General features: G+C 39.3%; 1 long non-coding RNA gene across 1 annotated transcript in view; it reads left to right on the forward strand.

The window, feature by feature from the left end:
- LOC122796598 overlaps window positions 1-16,115 on the forward strand; it is a 358,936-nt gene that overhangs the window by 165,484 nt on the left and 177,337 nt on the right. The window lies entirely within an intron of this gene.

Raw genomic sequence — 16,115 nt, forward strand, 5'->3', positions numbered from 1 at the left:
GATGATGGCAAGCTTTATTTTTTACCATTTGTGTGAATGGCAATGGTAGAAATAAGGACCAAAATCAGAGACAGATTTTAAATATTGCTATTAAAAACTTAGAAAGCTGCTGGAATAGCAAGTTTTGAATTAGCATGCTTTTTTCTGGAAAATAAGAAGTCCAAAACACAAATGCATGTCATTATTTAGTGATGATTTGTCAAAAAGTCACAAATTTTATGAGAAACAGACCAAACATATGAGGCAAAAAATCTGTGTGTTTTACATAATGGGCAGTTGACAGGTAATGCTAGCCTATACCAAGGATATTTGTATTTGCCTGAGGCCTGTCTACCTTTTTTTTTCGCAAGGCAAGCAGTTATCTACATGTTCAAGTCTTTCCTTCCTGGACAGCTTTCTGACAACTTTTATTTTGAAACCAGTGCCACTGGTATTATTGCCAGAAGGTCCTGGATCAGCAGACCACCAGCAAATTCCTTTTTAAGCTAGTTTCTCTTTAGTGGATATTAGGCATGCCTGAATCTTTATCTAAGCCCCATGCTTGTGATGTATCCTCACCAGAGGAAAGAGATTTACACTGCAAAATACACGAGGTATGCACATTCCAGTTAGCTTCACAGGCATTTCACATCTTCTCCTTTGTAAGTCTCCTTAGTCCATTTGGACAGCTTAGTTTACTTTAGTAGGTTATGAGGAAGTGACGGCAAATTCCTATATATGTGGATACTAAGAATGTAGACTTCCAAAAGAAATCCAAGTTTATAGTGGAGAAAATTGTGTCTCTTGGCCTCAGAGACATGTCAATGGGCTTAGTCATTCATATACAGTACACATAATTAACAATTTGTCATAGCCATTGTTGACTTTCTTAGCAGGTAGTGGTTATCCAGACTTAAATTCATTTGCCTCTGTGTGCAGTTTGTGAAAATGACATATTTTTACTAATTTCAATGTGCAGTGTTTTCTCTCAAGACACATTATCACCATTCGTATGTAAAGGGTTGCATATATTTACTGTGATTTACGGGTTTTATTCAATTTAGAGAGAGAGATAGCTTGGATGACATTATTTGCACTTTTCATAGGTTCATATGTGAATACTAGGCTAACTGCCCTGAAGGGCCATTTTAAGCCTTGCCAGTTGCTTGACATTAGAAGTGAACCCTGTACCTTATGTCTGTGAAGTGAAGACTTTAACCATCATGCCACACCTACCCCTTTACCATTTCCAAGTTCACTAATGGTAGACCTAGCCATATGAAGATGTTGGTGTAAGACCATAGAATTTTGTGTCTTTTACCCCTTGTTTGGATCCACATCTCAGAAGATGAATGGAGGCTTTACAGCTGTTGAAATGCCTTATTTTATTTATTTTACATTTGTTAACCAGGTTAGTCCACCTGAGCTTTTGGCTCATTTTCAGTGGAGACCCGGGGAAAAAGCTCCTCAGTGAGTTTAAAAATTTAACAAAAAACAGTTAACAAAATATCATTTACAATCGTCTGAAAATTACATTAGGTTACAATGTCATATAGAAGGAATAATGCCTTCGTAATTCTTGTTAAGTTGTATACAGCATGTATACAAAAATAGCATTGAGATAAAGTGGATAAAATCAGTGAGACAGAGAGGTTAAAATTTGTTATAATAGACAGGGGAGGAGAGGAAATTGAGGGAGGGTATAATTGAAAAGAATAGAAGGGAAGGAGATAGGGGGAGAGCAATGAATAAAAAAGTGAGGACTGGTGTAGGGAGGGGTATTCGAAGCTGGGGTAGGGTAGTTTCAAGGGGATGTCCTTATATAAGGACTACATGTACTTTAAGGTAAGACCTTTGCTTTATCAGTGCTTGTCATCCAACAAGTTATTTTTGCTGGTCCTAGACCCAGGTCGTACATTAATTGCCCTGTCTGAGGGTTTATGGCCTGTAGTATTCCTTACTTAAGTGACTTGTGGAACCACTTCTTGCCTTTGTCAACAAGTATCTTGTTGTAGTTTTCTGTAGTTCACTATTGTCAGGAGCTCTTAAAAGAATAGCACTCTGGTTTGATTCTTCTGTATGGCGTTTGCACACACTGTCCACATTTGTATGGATTTTCAGCAGAGTCTCTATTTTCACCCCACTTTCTAAAGACATATTGCAGGAGGATTGGAAATACTAAATTGCCAGTAGATGTACATGTAGCATCCTCTCCAGGGCTGGTGCTTATAACATATCCATTGTTTGCTCTGCCTTGAAAAAAGCCTAACTAGATAAAGCAGGTATAGAAAAAGACTGCATGCTTTTTCTCTATTTAGAGTTGTAGTATTTAGTTCCTCTCTTATGAGGACCCCTCTTTTAATTAACAATGGTAAGGTTTCTTTGAGTCCTCTTTAGAATAATTTATCTATATGTATGTTTTCCTGAATGTGCTAGTAGTATTTACTTTGAGACAGCAAGTCTTAGAATAAAAACAATCTTTTTTGCTGAATTTACCATACGAGTATGAGAAGGGAGCCTTTTTCCAAACAAGTTCTCTAGCTGGCTAGCCAGCCACACTGTATTTTGATGTAATCTGTGTCATCCCAGTCATGAAGTTGTGCCATCAGTGAGAAGAAACCCTGCTTTAAAGAGTAGTATTATCTATATTTTTCACTGCAGTCTGAGCAGTACCTTTAGCGCTTGTCTTGGCTTTTGCAAGGCTACATAGCCGACTTTAGGCACCAGCAAACCCTGCGGTCACTGGGGCCCCCTGTTCTGCAGAGGCCCAAACCACAGCAAGTTATCTTATCCTGATATTTTGTAACATGTCTGTCAAACCAACAAAAGCTAGTACAACAATCTTGTATATTTAATAAACCAGGTGGGTAATAACTCTTATTTATATCTCCCTTAAAATTCAAAGATATTTTTGGTTATAGTAACAGTGTTTTATCAAGTAACAGGCATCACAATCCTACTAAATATTTTAACACTGACATAGTGCTCCTAACTTAGTTAAACTCTGGCATTTTCTCCACTAAAATTAACTACATAGCCAGCTTTAGGTCCCTGCAATACTCTTGGCTGCAGGGGATCCCACTTAATTATCCTTGACAGTGTGGGGCCCTACAAAAGCTGCTGTAGGTTGGAGAAAAATGAGGAATAAAAAAAAATTATTAATTTTCTGATAATGCTCTTTTACATGAACAGGGTTGTGATATGACCCTGTTAGAATAAAGCTGATAATGAACATGAGCAAGGTAAGCACTAGAGAGATCAACAGCCCAGAGTGACTGATCTCAGTGCAAACTTTGGATTTTAAGAAGAGCTGATGCTTCTAATCATCAAGGATGCATTTCTCTTTTAGCGAGCTTTGTAAATACTTGAGAACACCAGATACTGTAATTCTCAAATTCTTTGCTTAAAAATTCAGTGCAGTGCCAAAAATAATAGCAGAAGAAAGGCTCAGAATCAGGAACACATTTTAAATATTACTCTTAATTCACATAAAAAGTTAATAGAATAACACCTTTTGCATCAACATGTATTTTTGTATGGTAAGTATAAAACTCCAATGTCTGGAGTTATTGACTGTTTGTAATCCTGAATGATTTACCAGCAAATCAAACATTTTTATGAAGGACAAATCAAAAGTATGAGTCAAATCAGGAAAGGTCTGCGAAATCAGGGGCAGTGTCAGGTATGCATTACTTCCCAATGAGGTAAATAAAGGTGATTTACCCATGCTGCTGTCTGACGACTGCTAAACAGCATTCACTGATCTGGAGTGGCAATACAAGTGTTGTACAATGTATTGCTGTTTGCTGAAGTAAGTACAAAACTAGTACTGCTATGGCTTATGCCTGTGTGTGTGTGTGTGTGTGTGTGTGTGTGTGTGTGTGTGTGTGTGTGTGTGTGTGTGTGTGTGCGCGCGCGAAATATCACTGATTTTTATCTGTGCACACACCAAGTAATGCCAGGACACGTGCATTATTCTTCTGGGTATCAGTAAAAAAATGTACCTAGCAAGAAATTATATTTCAAAAGTAAGGCATAAAATATATCACAGAACATTCAGACACTTAGATCTTCTCAGAGTCTGGTGGCCATCAGTCCCCAGTCTGTATAAATGGATACAGGGGACTCCCTTAATCATCCTTGACTCTGTGGGGGCCCCCACAAAAGCTGTTGCTGGTTGGGGAAAATGAGGAGAAAAACTGTATCAGTTTTCTGATTACACTCTTTAACCAGAACAGTACTGTGATATGACTCTTTTAGGATAAAGCTGATAATAGCCTTTGTTTTCAAACGCACCCCATTCTAAAACCAGCCCTGCTTAGATGTCTTCATACAGAAAACTGTTGTAGGTTGTGAGGGGCTAGGGATTGTGTGGTTATTACTTGTTTAATCTGCATCACAGTTAAAATTTATAGGTGTGCACCGAGGTCATTATAGCTTGTGTTTGAGTTGAGGACAGTGTGGTCATTGTTTCTTTTACTTTTCTGACAGACCTCAGAGGTGTACAAAGAAGGTTACTATATGTGTAAGAGTGGTGTACTGTCTAGGAGCAACAAATTAGAATGTATTACTGTAATCATTATTTTTTCACTTTCCTCACAGTCACACATCAGACACATATACAGGTGTCTGCCTTTGAGGGGTAGGGGTGAGGAGAGAGGAGTCATGCTATGTATGTGTATATCTGCAGTCATTTGAAATATATGACTTTGGCAATTTGAACCTTTGCTTTCATCTTAGTTTAACACCAGAGGGACGCACAGGCAGCTGACTGTCTTTTATAGGGATTTAGTGAGGCAGACAGTATTCCCTGATAAGACTGTGTATTCCTACAACTGGCTTGTTAGTTCATTGTGAGCTACAATTTTGTCAGCTTTGAACATTAAGACTTGGGCACAACTTATGTCTTCCTTGAAAGAAAAAAAATAAAACTGAAATTATTTTCCTTCTCATGATTTTTGTTTAGGCCACCATTGGATTAAAAAGGTGAGAAAATGCTCTAAAATGCAACCCAGACCCTCTGTAAACCTATGGCTTTGTGGGCCCCGGTTTATTTATACTGTTCTGTCTTGGTCAGGAAAGATGTGTTGAAAGAATACAAGGACAACTAAAGTTGAGCAGCAACAGTGAATTTCTTTCCTTAATCATAATTTGTGTTCAAGCCATCACTGGATGAAAAGGTTGTGTAAAAAGAAAAAAAAAACTTTAAAATATATTTCAGAGCATATAGAAAGTTATGGCTTCATGAAAAAGCTGAAGCTTAAGGCAAAATGTGAGAAAAGGAAGAAAAAATGAATGTGTACGGTATGGAGAATCCAAGAAAGGGGACCTTAGGGGAGGACTGTAGTGTGTGTGTGTGTGTGTGTGTGTGTAGGTGTTGAATCAGTAGGCCTAGGGCATCATTTCACTCTAGACCTGTTCATAGAGTTGCTGTAAAGTATCATTATTGCAACTAAATGCCAGTAACTGTGTGTCCCTTTGTGAGATAGGCCAACATAGTGTGGTACATAGGACTGTTGTAATGTAAGAGAATTGCAGCTACAGGTCTGTCTGTGTGTACTACTCCTAAACGTTTGCAGCGTAAACTAAAAGGATGTTTAGGAGGGGTGGCAGTAACAGGGCGATACTTACACTGAAATTGTCTAGTGGCCCCCAACTTGACATTTGCTTGTGACCCCCAAAATTCTAACACCGGCCCTGCAAGGCTATATTACATGGGCTTCTGTTTTAATGGTAGAGAGATGTGTACCATAGATAAGAACTAGATCAATCAGCCTTGAGTTTTAATGCACTCCTCCACTTTTTTTTCTCAGAAATCAGATGTTTTTGTTTTTGCTTCTCAGCTAGTTTTATTTTTTTAGTCTCTGGAGTACCCTAGAAGTAACAGTTGCATGAAAAATAATTGTTATAGACTTCTAGTTATGACACTGACCAGGAGGTATGTGCTATTTTGCATTCCTCTACATTTTTATTGTTTGGCTTAACAAAACTTCTGTAAGCTGCACAGTCAACATTAATTCAACTGATTGCCAGTTTGTATCCCTGGGCCTGAGAGACATGTCATTGAGGTTAGTCATTCCTGTAGAGTACACATAACTGAAATTTTTTCATAGCCATTGTTGACTTAGCAGGTGGTTCTCCCATTCTGGGTGTTCACCAGTGAAGTGGGGAACTGGCCTGGGGGAAACTGTCATAAAGGCAACCTCAGCATTGCTTTATGGCCTCACTGGTATCCTTCCAGTGAGGGCTTATTTTAGCTGGGAGGCAAGCTACCTGCATCACTGTGGTGGGCCCCCTATGCCTTCTCCTTGCATGTGCTCAGTCTCATATACCTGACTCCTACTGTGCTTGCAACTTGGTTACTAAATATCTGTCCCTGAGCCTTCCTCGTAACAATACCTCTTCTTTTAGTGATTGTGGCATTTGACAGTCCCTGACCATCCCCCTCTCACAGGAGGATTAGTATGCCCATCCTGTCCATACTAGCTCCAAATGATTCCTGAGCCACTACTCAAACTTGGGTCACCTGGCCTATAGCCAGGGCTTTATCCCTTTGCTCTATCGGAGCTGGCCATACACTACTAACATTTTGGATACTTTAGTGCTGTTGGCATCACCTGTACAGTTAGGACTGAAAATGTTTCCTTTTACAAAAATTTTTAGGTTTTGACATTACACAGTGTGCTTCAGTACTGATAATTATGCAAGGGAGGTACACAGCACACAAGGTGTAAAATAAATAAGATGGAGTTCACAGTTATGATGGGCTTATGGCTGGAGGGAGATACATTTCGGGGAGGCCTGATTGTGACAGCCTTGTCTGAATCTTGACTTTTGTTTTAGTTCCTTGTACAACGTTATCATTATATCTTTCAAATGTTAAGTCTTTGCTTATAAGAAAGTCATTTTAACGAGTCTATACATATAAAATTATTAAAGTATGGTTTAAAGATGGGCATTCCCCTTTCTCTATTAGTTGTAGACAATGAGGAGTTGTATTACTACTGTCAATGAATGCTCCAATCTGAGTTAAGAACAGGTTGTGTGATGTGTAGAAGTATGAAGCCCTAACTATGAATCAGACAGTCAGAGATCAATTAGTTTCTCAGCAGTGTAGGAGCAGGGAGGGGAAGGTTAGAGTGAATGGCCAGTGTCACATTTGGCCATTCAAGGGGGAGAAAGGCTGTCAGACCCACTGCATATGATATATGGCATGCCGTACCGGCATGTTCGATGTAAGTGCACTGAAAATGCCGTTTGCTGAATTGATTTTTCACTGAACTGATAGGGACCCATGGCATGCAGCATAAGGACCACTGATATATGCTTTGCTCTGCAAAACCATGTTCATGCAGTAGCCTTCAAGGATGGTGCATTAGAACAAACATACATGTCTGCGGATGAAGACTTAGTAGATCCTTACTTATGCACGTGAACGCATCAGCTACCAGCAAGGGATTAGGGCAAAACTCTGATGACTGCTTGGATAATTTCTTTCTACAACTGGTTCTCATAGCTTGGAGGAGCAAATGATCTGATCAATCGCTGGAGTGCTGGGGGTTTCCAGGCAGTGAAGTAAAAAAAAAAAAAAGTAAAATAAAAAATGAAAGACAAAGTTGGGGACAAATGGATAGATAAGCAGGGTAGATTTGTGGTAGTTAGACGATGTTGGGGTTCACCAAGAGTTAAACTAGCAAGTGTCTGGCACTTCTTGGGGAGAGCTGCATATTACGATAGGGTAAATTTTAGTTTCTCATTAAGGTTTAAATGTTTTAGAATGGAAATGTTTTAACGTACAAATGTACAATGACCAATGCAATATCAACATTTTAAGAACTTTTGTAGACTTCTGAGTTTAATAGACCCATTTGTGGTTTTGAGTCACCTCCTGTAGGGTAGCTTCACCTGTTTTCCAATAAATTTAAATACTTATTTTGGCTTGACAAAGCAAAGACATGATTGAGCATGCCTGTCTGATTACAGCCTTGGGAACAGGACCTACTTCTTTTCCAGATTATGCTGCCCTGTTCCTGAAGTTAAAATCTGTAGGGGGTACATTAGCAAGCCAGTAGAGGTTCCCTTCATATTATTCACACATGGTGTAAACAGCAAATAGCTGCCTAGTTAAAATCTTAAAAGAGAGCAGGAAAATTCAGGCGGAGTCCCAGGAACTATGAAAGGTTCATTAAGGAAGTAATGGCACATTGCATTAGAAAGTAGTGTGATTGAGCAAAGGCATGCTTTAATGTTTGGTAAAGACCCCTCTGTCCACCTTAGTAATGAATGCTAACCCTACCCCTAACCCACACCTCACCTAAAAAAAAAAAAAACTTTGAGTAACACTTTACTTTTCAGGCAAACTTAGGTGTGAATGTTGTAGTCACGTTGCGGTTTAAAGATAGCCAAAGTGTACATTATATTCAATGATGGGCCTGATAAAGGATGATTAAAATTGGACTTTAACTTCCTTGGTCCTTGAGGAAATATCACAAAGAATAAGTAGTGGCAGGCAGAAGGATTTTTCTAACCAACACAAAAATATGGTAGTCATAGGGGAGTCTTTTTCAACATACACACCCAAGTCCTTGATGAAAACATTTAAGTGGAATGCTGTCTATACAGCAAACAGTAGTGATGCCAGATTTACCAAAAGAAGCTATGCTGCCTTGTTGGAGTTGAGGATAAGCCAGTGCTTAATACACCAACCATTTGTTAGGTCTATCCCTTGCTGGAAAATTTGAATATCAGAATGGAATTTGATTGCATAACTGCCCCAAGTTTGCAATCATCAGCAAACCTGATTAACCATAGTCCTTTAATATTGGCTTGTACGTCATAGTAATATATACGAAAAGGAAGGGGACCCAGGAGATGGGCCTGTGAGACGCTACTGGTGACATGTTTCTGTCTAAAGCAAATACTCCTGATCTTAATGGTATGGGTTCTGTAGACAACAAAGTATCTACAAAGTGAATTATGTATGGGGAAATGCTGAGTTGAGAGAGTTTGTAAGTAATTCCAGCATTGGAGATAGTGTCAAAGGCCTTAACAAGTTCCAGATAAGCAGTGTGGCATCTATAGGTTCATAGGTGTTTACAAGGCTAATGACCACAAGGGCCTTTTTAAGCCTAGTCATGCCTCCCAAATCTCTGACAAGTTCTGATACTCTTGATAAGTGTAAGTGTGGGCCTGGGAGATGAATCATGTACAGGTTACCTGTGTCCATTAGAGACATAGGTGCCAACCAGGGATGAATTTCCGGTTTCCCATCCAGTTGTCCAAATTGCACTTGCATTGGGTTAGGGAGGAATTCTCCTTCACATGGATGGGGACCTTGTTCCATAGATGGGGTAGTCCCTGTGATACATATCTGTCTCTCCAGCATGTCCTCATCTCACAAGAAACCAGCCCTTTCTCTATCACTGTCCTCTCTATTCCTCCCTTCCCTACTACTATAACTCACTTAACAACTGCTCTGTATTGTAGAATTACCCTCTGAAGATAACCCAATGTATAATGTAAATTCATTCAGGTGTTTTATTGTACATTCCTTTGCTATGTTTTTTCTTCAGTGTTATAATTCCTCTTGCTATATTGTACTGTGGAGCTTTATCTACATTTGCTTAACTGTTTTATTGTATATTTTTCACTGTACTCATCTTCAATTTTGTAACTTTTTCTTGCTTACTTGTACTGTGGAGCTTTTCTCCCCGGGCCTCCACTGAAAAGGGCTTTTGCTCAGATAGACTATCCCGGTTAACAAATGTCAAATAAATAAATAAATATCACAGGCAAGGTTTAAGTCTTTAGAATGGGTAATTCTGGTGCTGTTTGTTTTGAGGATATGCAGGAGATCCATCAGAGTGGGGTCTGACAATGCCCTATATGTCAGGCATAAGTCTCCCCTCAAAGGTCTGTAGGAGACAGAATACAGGGATAGGGCCTTGAGGTAGTCTGCATAGGACATTTTACTTACATCCTGTATTCTTTTAGTGAGGAAACTCTGTGTACATTCCAATTGTTGGATATGCCTGGTTAAGTACATACCAAAGGGGGCATTGTACTCAGTGATGTCTGATGAATGCCGAATACAGTGGAACAATGACTTCCTTGGACTTAGATGTCATACCTCTGTTTATAAGTTGCGCAACATAGAATGATTTCCTCACCACTGTAGACACATGATGGTCAAAGGCTAGATTACTATCTATGTGTGTTCCTAAGTCCCTGACTGCTGGGTTAACTCTAAGGGGTGTGTTGTCACTATGATAGTTATCAGGGATAGATGACATCCCAAAGGATACCATTATGTATTTCTTGGCATTTATTTTTAGTCCATGGCTCTGACACCAGTTGTTTGTCTTTGTCAGCCCCTCCTGGAGAATATTTGTGTCAGTGTGAGTTTCAATGACAGCTCCAAATTTGCAATCATCCGCAGCTTTAATCAGACAGAGACCACAGACATTGGACTTGACTTCTGAGAAGTAAAAGCCAAAAAGGATCAGTCCGAGGACTGATCCCTGAGGGACTCCACTTGTGACTGGCCTCTTTGTAGAGGTGGACTCCCCAACTTTAACTTTATGGGTCCTGTCTGTGAGCCAGTTGGCTATCCACCGGATGACATATGGGTTTGTACCTAACCTGTTGAGTTTGTCAACAATGCCAGAGTGGGATATTGTGTCAAATGTCTTGGCCAGGTCAAGATAGGGAGTGTGAATGATTTTTGACCTCATCCATTACTTTGGAGACCTTCTCAAAGAAGTCCACCAGGTTGAGTAGGAATGATCTGCCTTTGACGAAACCAAACTGGGTTGGGTCCAGTGTCTAGAGGTTTGCTATATCTCTGTTTATCATCTCCATGATAATTCTTTCCATGGCTTTACATATAAGACTAGTGAGACTTATGGGTCTGTAGTTTCCAGGGTCTGTAGATGGCCCACCTTTGTGCAGAGGGTTGACTGTTGCCTTTCTCCATTCATGAGGGATGAAGCCTGTTTGGAGACTACAGTTAAATAGTAATTCCAGAGGCCCTGATAGGTGGTGTTTCATGCTATTTAGAAGGCATCCTGAGATATTGTCTGGGCCAATTGATGCAGTGTTCATGGTCTTATAGAGGGCAATAAGAACCTGTTCCCTAGTGATTGTAGGGGGAGTTATATTTGATGATATTTCCTGAGGGAAGGTTGAGGGGGAGAGAGGTGTAAAGTTGGAGCTAAATTTATCAGCCAGGAGGTTTGCTATATCTTCTGGCTCAGTATAGGTGGCTCCATTTACAATGAGCTCTACCCACAGTTGTGTATTGCTTTTGAGTTTGCAGACATAGCTAAAGAATGCTTTGTGGTTGACCTTGGCCTGGGAGGCCAAACCTACCTCAAATTTGGCTTTGGTAGACTTTATTTGACCTCTGAGTTGTTTGTTTAGTTTGATGAGAGTGCTTTTATCTTTCTGGTTGCTGCACCTCCTATATTTTGCCATGATTTTCTTCTTCCACCAAGGTGGCTTGTTTTTTGAGTTAGTTCTGTACTTTTTCTTGGTGGGTACAGCTGCCTCTGTGCAGCTATTTATGTACTTGTACAGGGTTACTGTAAACAGCTCTGCATAGGCAGCAGTATTCTTAGGGTTTATTGGGGCTTGAAATTTTGCCATGTTATCACTTAATAGCAGGAGGTTTGCCTTAGAATAGTTCCTGAATATTCCAGATTTAGCTGGGGTCCAGGTTTTATTTTTACTGCAAAGGAGACCATTTTGTGGTCTGACCTTACCAGGGAAAGCATTACAGTAGGAGTTGCGCAACAGTCCCATATTAGTGAGGACCAGATCCAGTATGGCTGCACACCCTGGTTGGTGCATTGACTATCTGGTTCAAGGCATTTGTGTTTACAAAATCCAGGAATCTCTGTGCCTGTGCATTTGGTGTCATTTAGGATTCCCAGTTAATAGTATTGTAATTAAACTCACCCATGAATATGGTATTGGGTTGGATGGTTAGTGTTTCTAATAAGTCTAAATACATGGTATGGGTTTCCTGGGTCATAGAGGGGGATTTGTAGCTTGCAAGGAAGTGGTATTGGATTTTACCTATGGTCATTTGAACATGGAACAGCTCAAGTGCATTGTCCTGTTTGACCAGCCTTAAAGTATATTTATTTTTGATGTACATAGAGACACCTCCACCTTTAGTCCCTGCCTGTGAAGTAGCGGCCTAAATGTGTGGAAGGCATTATAACCTTGCACTGCTGGCATGCTCTCCATGGCTTTAAACCATGTCTTAGTGACTGCACAGATGTCAACATTCTCTAGGGTAAAGAGAGCTTCTAGGGAGTGGAGTTTTTGTTTAGACTCCTGGCATTGAGCAGTAGTACCTTTAGATTTTCCTGGTTTTGATTTACTATGTCGGAAGTACTTTCAGTTTGGCAGTCCCTAAAAAGGGCAGTATGAGGGAAGACAATGTTTTAGCTAATATTCGAAAGCCTAGAGGGGAGAGGTGCAAACCATTACTGGCAAAGCAGCGTGGTCTGTTGACTATTTCCTTCCATGCTGACAAATATTGTACCCCCTTATAGTGACACCAGAAACTAAGCCAATTATTAAAGTCAACCATCTTTTGTTCGTATTGTGGCATTATCCTTGGAGAAGGTAAAATGCTGCTCAATGCTTGGCTCATACCAGCCTGAGAAACACATTCTGAGAGCTCCATGATGTCTCACTTCATATAGTCTAGGGAGGTGCGTCTCAGATCATTTACTCCTACATGGACTATGACTGTACCTTAATGTCCCATAAGCCTGTAGGCAATCCTATAAATGTCTTAGTCATTACATTTCTTGGTGACAGCTATTTCTCTGTTGAAGGATTAGGGCTACCATTAGGTCCCTGCATCACCCTAGATACAATTACAACCTTCTGGTTTCTCATGGTGGGGGGAGGTGAATGATCTTAGGTGTTCCACCCTGGGGGAGATACATAGAAACATTGGAGACTCTTTGCTCATATCATCAAGGAGAGGAAGGCCCTAGCATTAAGCAGCTCTCTATCATCATCAAGAATGATTCAAGGAAAAAATAATTGGTTTCAGTTATGGTCTAGTACATTTGTGTCATTCTAGGGAGATCCAGTGTATGTCTGCATGGGATAAAATGATGACTAGACCTATATGCTTTGCTATTAAGGAATTGCATCTTTCTCCCCTTGATTTTTACATACTGGCTAAAACTTTGGCTACCCCCATAATTCCTTTTTTAGGCAGAGTTCACCTAATGGACATCCCAACATAGCAATCTCCAGTCTGGATAATGTCTTGGTAGCACTGTTGAATGACAGAAGTCTAAAAATTAAAACAAAAAAAAATCTATGAACTAAAGGTCTTCTTGAACCTGGAAAACATAAGCATTTGTGTAATTGCAGAAACCTGGTTTCACTGTAATAGTAGCACTCCCTTATTCTAGGGTACAGTGCCTACTACACATTCAAATTAACAGTAGGTGACTATCTGTATTTGTTTGTAACCCCTTTGTCGCTCACCAGATTTTGCATAATACAAATCTGGAACTGTTTGAAGTCCTAGTTACATTCAATAAAATTAATAGTCACTTTATATCTAATTATGGATCCCCTATCTGTGACCCCTTAAGAGCATGCAAAATATATTAACCAGTAAGAATAGTCGACTTCTGCTGTCTGCGCATAATCTGGTAGTTGGGGAATACCACATCTCTTAATGAGTGAAACCTCTTCTGTAATAGTACCACAATCAGTTTTAATCCTTATTATTTTTGCAGCCAGCTGTTTTAAATATTTATGGGTTTGGATTGTTCCTTCTGTTTAAGCACACCTTTCAACCTCTTAGTATAAGAATTCTTGGACAAAGTCAAAAATGATGGAGGAACAAAGGCTGAAAATCAGTATAGATTATAAATATTGCCCTTATAAAGTTGTTTGAATAATGTGTTTAACATTAATATGCATTTTTTTCTGAAGGGTATGAAGTCTGAAAGTGGTATATCTGTTACTATTTATTGATTTCAGTGCTTAATGGTTTGCCAGAAAAAAGTATACATTTTATGAGGACTAGACCAAAAGCACGAGGCAAAAATCTGGATATTCTGCAATAGCCTGGACAGTTGAGAGGCATATGTTCAGAAATTGGTGAGATTTGCTGTAATAAGATATTAAAGATCAGCGGATTTTGCCTACATAGATGGAAGACCACTTTTCTAGGTCTTCACCAGAAACTCTAATAAGTACAGATATTCATTTTGCCTTTGGCATTATCTGCACAGTATACCTTTCTGGTGGATTCCACCCCATTCAGACAGAATTGTTTTTACAAATTTGAAAAGTACAGTAATAAGCTTTATCTGGTAAAACAGAAAATCTAGAGTAGAAGTTTGGACTAAAACTAAAATGGGCTGGGACTATCTGACCTGGAACTACACCATAAAATATCCCAATTTAGACTGGCTTACTTATGTCTAATGAAGCCTACAACACTAAATAGATGGGATTACCTCAACTCAGACACTACAGTCGTGAACTGAGTGAACACTTTTTTGGCTTGGTTTGAATACTTGTGTACATATGCCTAGTTTATAGACAATATTGGGCTAAGCATACAGTTGCCACATCTAGCCTGGGAATCTGAGACTGAATGGCAGAGCTTCTCTCTTATCTTACCAAACTGAACAAATGAATGTATTTGGGCATGGCTAAGGTATTGTACCTTAATTAAGTACTGGGAACAGATACTAGGGGCATGTAAAATTTTGAATGGGATCAGTTTGTAAAGTAAAATGTAATCTCACCCAGGGAGAATACTATCAATGTAGAGAGTTATGGTTGGTAGAGTCCTAGGGCTAAAGTAGATAACAGTAAGCTATAACCTCTTAGTTATGTGCTTGAGGCCAGATCTGAGCTTGCAGATTGGAATCTAGTCAGTTAGATTTAGACGTACTTGGTGCATTCCAAGAGTAAAGTCTGGGAGGGATTGATGGGGCACTGATTATGCATTGTCACCAGCTGTTAGACATACTGGCAGCAGATGTTAGATGTGTAAATGGACAAAAATAAATGTTGAAACTCCATCTCCTAACCAAGTATACAAATAAAAAACCAAGGCAGTTTAGAATACTCAGCTGGAGATGTTTACTAAGTTAGCTGTAGAGTATTTTTCTGGTTTATTGATCAATAGCTGGACATGTAAAGCAGGAGACAGAAGTATATTACTTGTCATTTTTAGAATGCATTTCCATAGTTTTTGTCAAGCGAGATTTTCAGGACCAATTTACTTATAATTCCAGAGGGCATAGCCTCTGCCTTCTATATTTCTGCTAGGGTATGCTAAATGGAAATATTGGAGTCAGTATGAGGTTGCATTATTATTGCTAGTTCTTCATGGAAAAGAAGGCTGTTACCAAAAAATGGAAAATACATATCAAGATGTTTTTACCATAATGCAGGAGATTTATAATGTCAAGAAGGCTTTAATGGCACAGTGCCAAAGGCAAGCAAATTGTTACCTTGAATTATATTTAAAGGTACAACCCTCAAAATATATATTGATTATGATTTTTTTACCAATTTACAACATTATTTAGTTTGGTGGGTGTTATGTACAAACTGATGTAGTAAAGTGATTTGAGTATGATAGAATTAAAATAATTTTGTGTCCCCAGTAGTTTGTTGTATTCTGTTAATGAGAATCCACGTCTCTACACAGATGCTTGAGTACACATAGGATGGTTTAAGGTAAAAGTTCTGTGCATTATAACTTAACACGGTATTATTAAATTGTTTCAGATGGGGGACCTTCAGTGCATGATGTTATAATATTAGCATATTAAATTTGGTATTCTTCGACACAATACCCCACTCAGGTATCATCGAAAAACTCATCAGCTTGAATGTAAACCCATACATCACAAGATGGGTTGCAAACTGGCTAAGTGACAGAACCCACAGGGTCAGAGTTGCTGGAGCCATGTCAGACTCAAAGCCTGTCACAAGTGGTGTCCCACAGGGCTCAGTCCTGGGTCCACTCTTGTTCAGCATCTACTTTTCTGAAGTACAAGCAAACACAGGAGGGTTATGGCTGACAAAGTTTGCAGATGACTGCAAACTGGGCGCCATAGTCGAAAACA

The sequence above is a fragment of the Protopterus annectens genome, chromosome 3.part0 (assembly GCF_019279795.1).
Source record: "Protopterus annectens isolate FY-2018-M chromosome 3.part0, PAN1.0, whole genome shotgun sequence".
In the NCBI taxonomy this organism is placed as follows: domain Eukaryota; kingdom Metazoa; phylum Chordata; order Ceratodontiformes; family Protopteridae; genus Protopterus; species Protopterus annectens.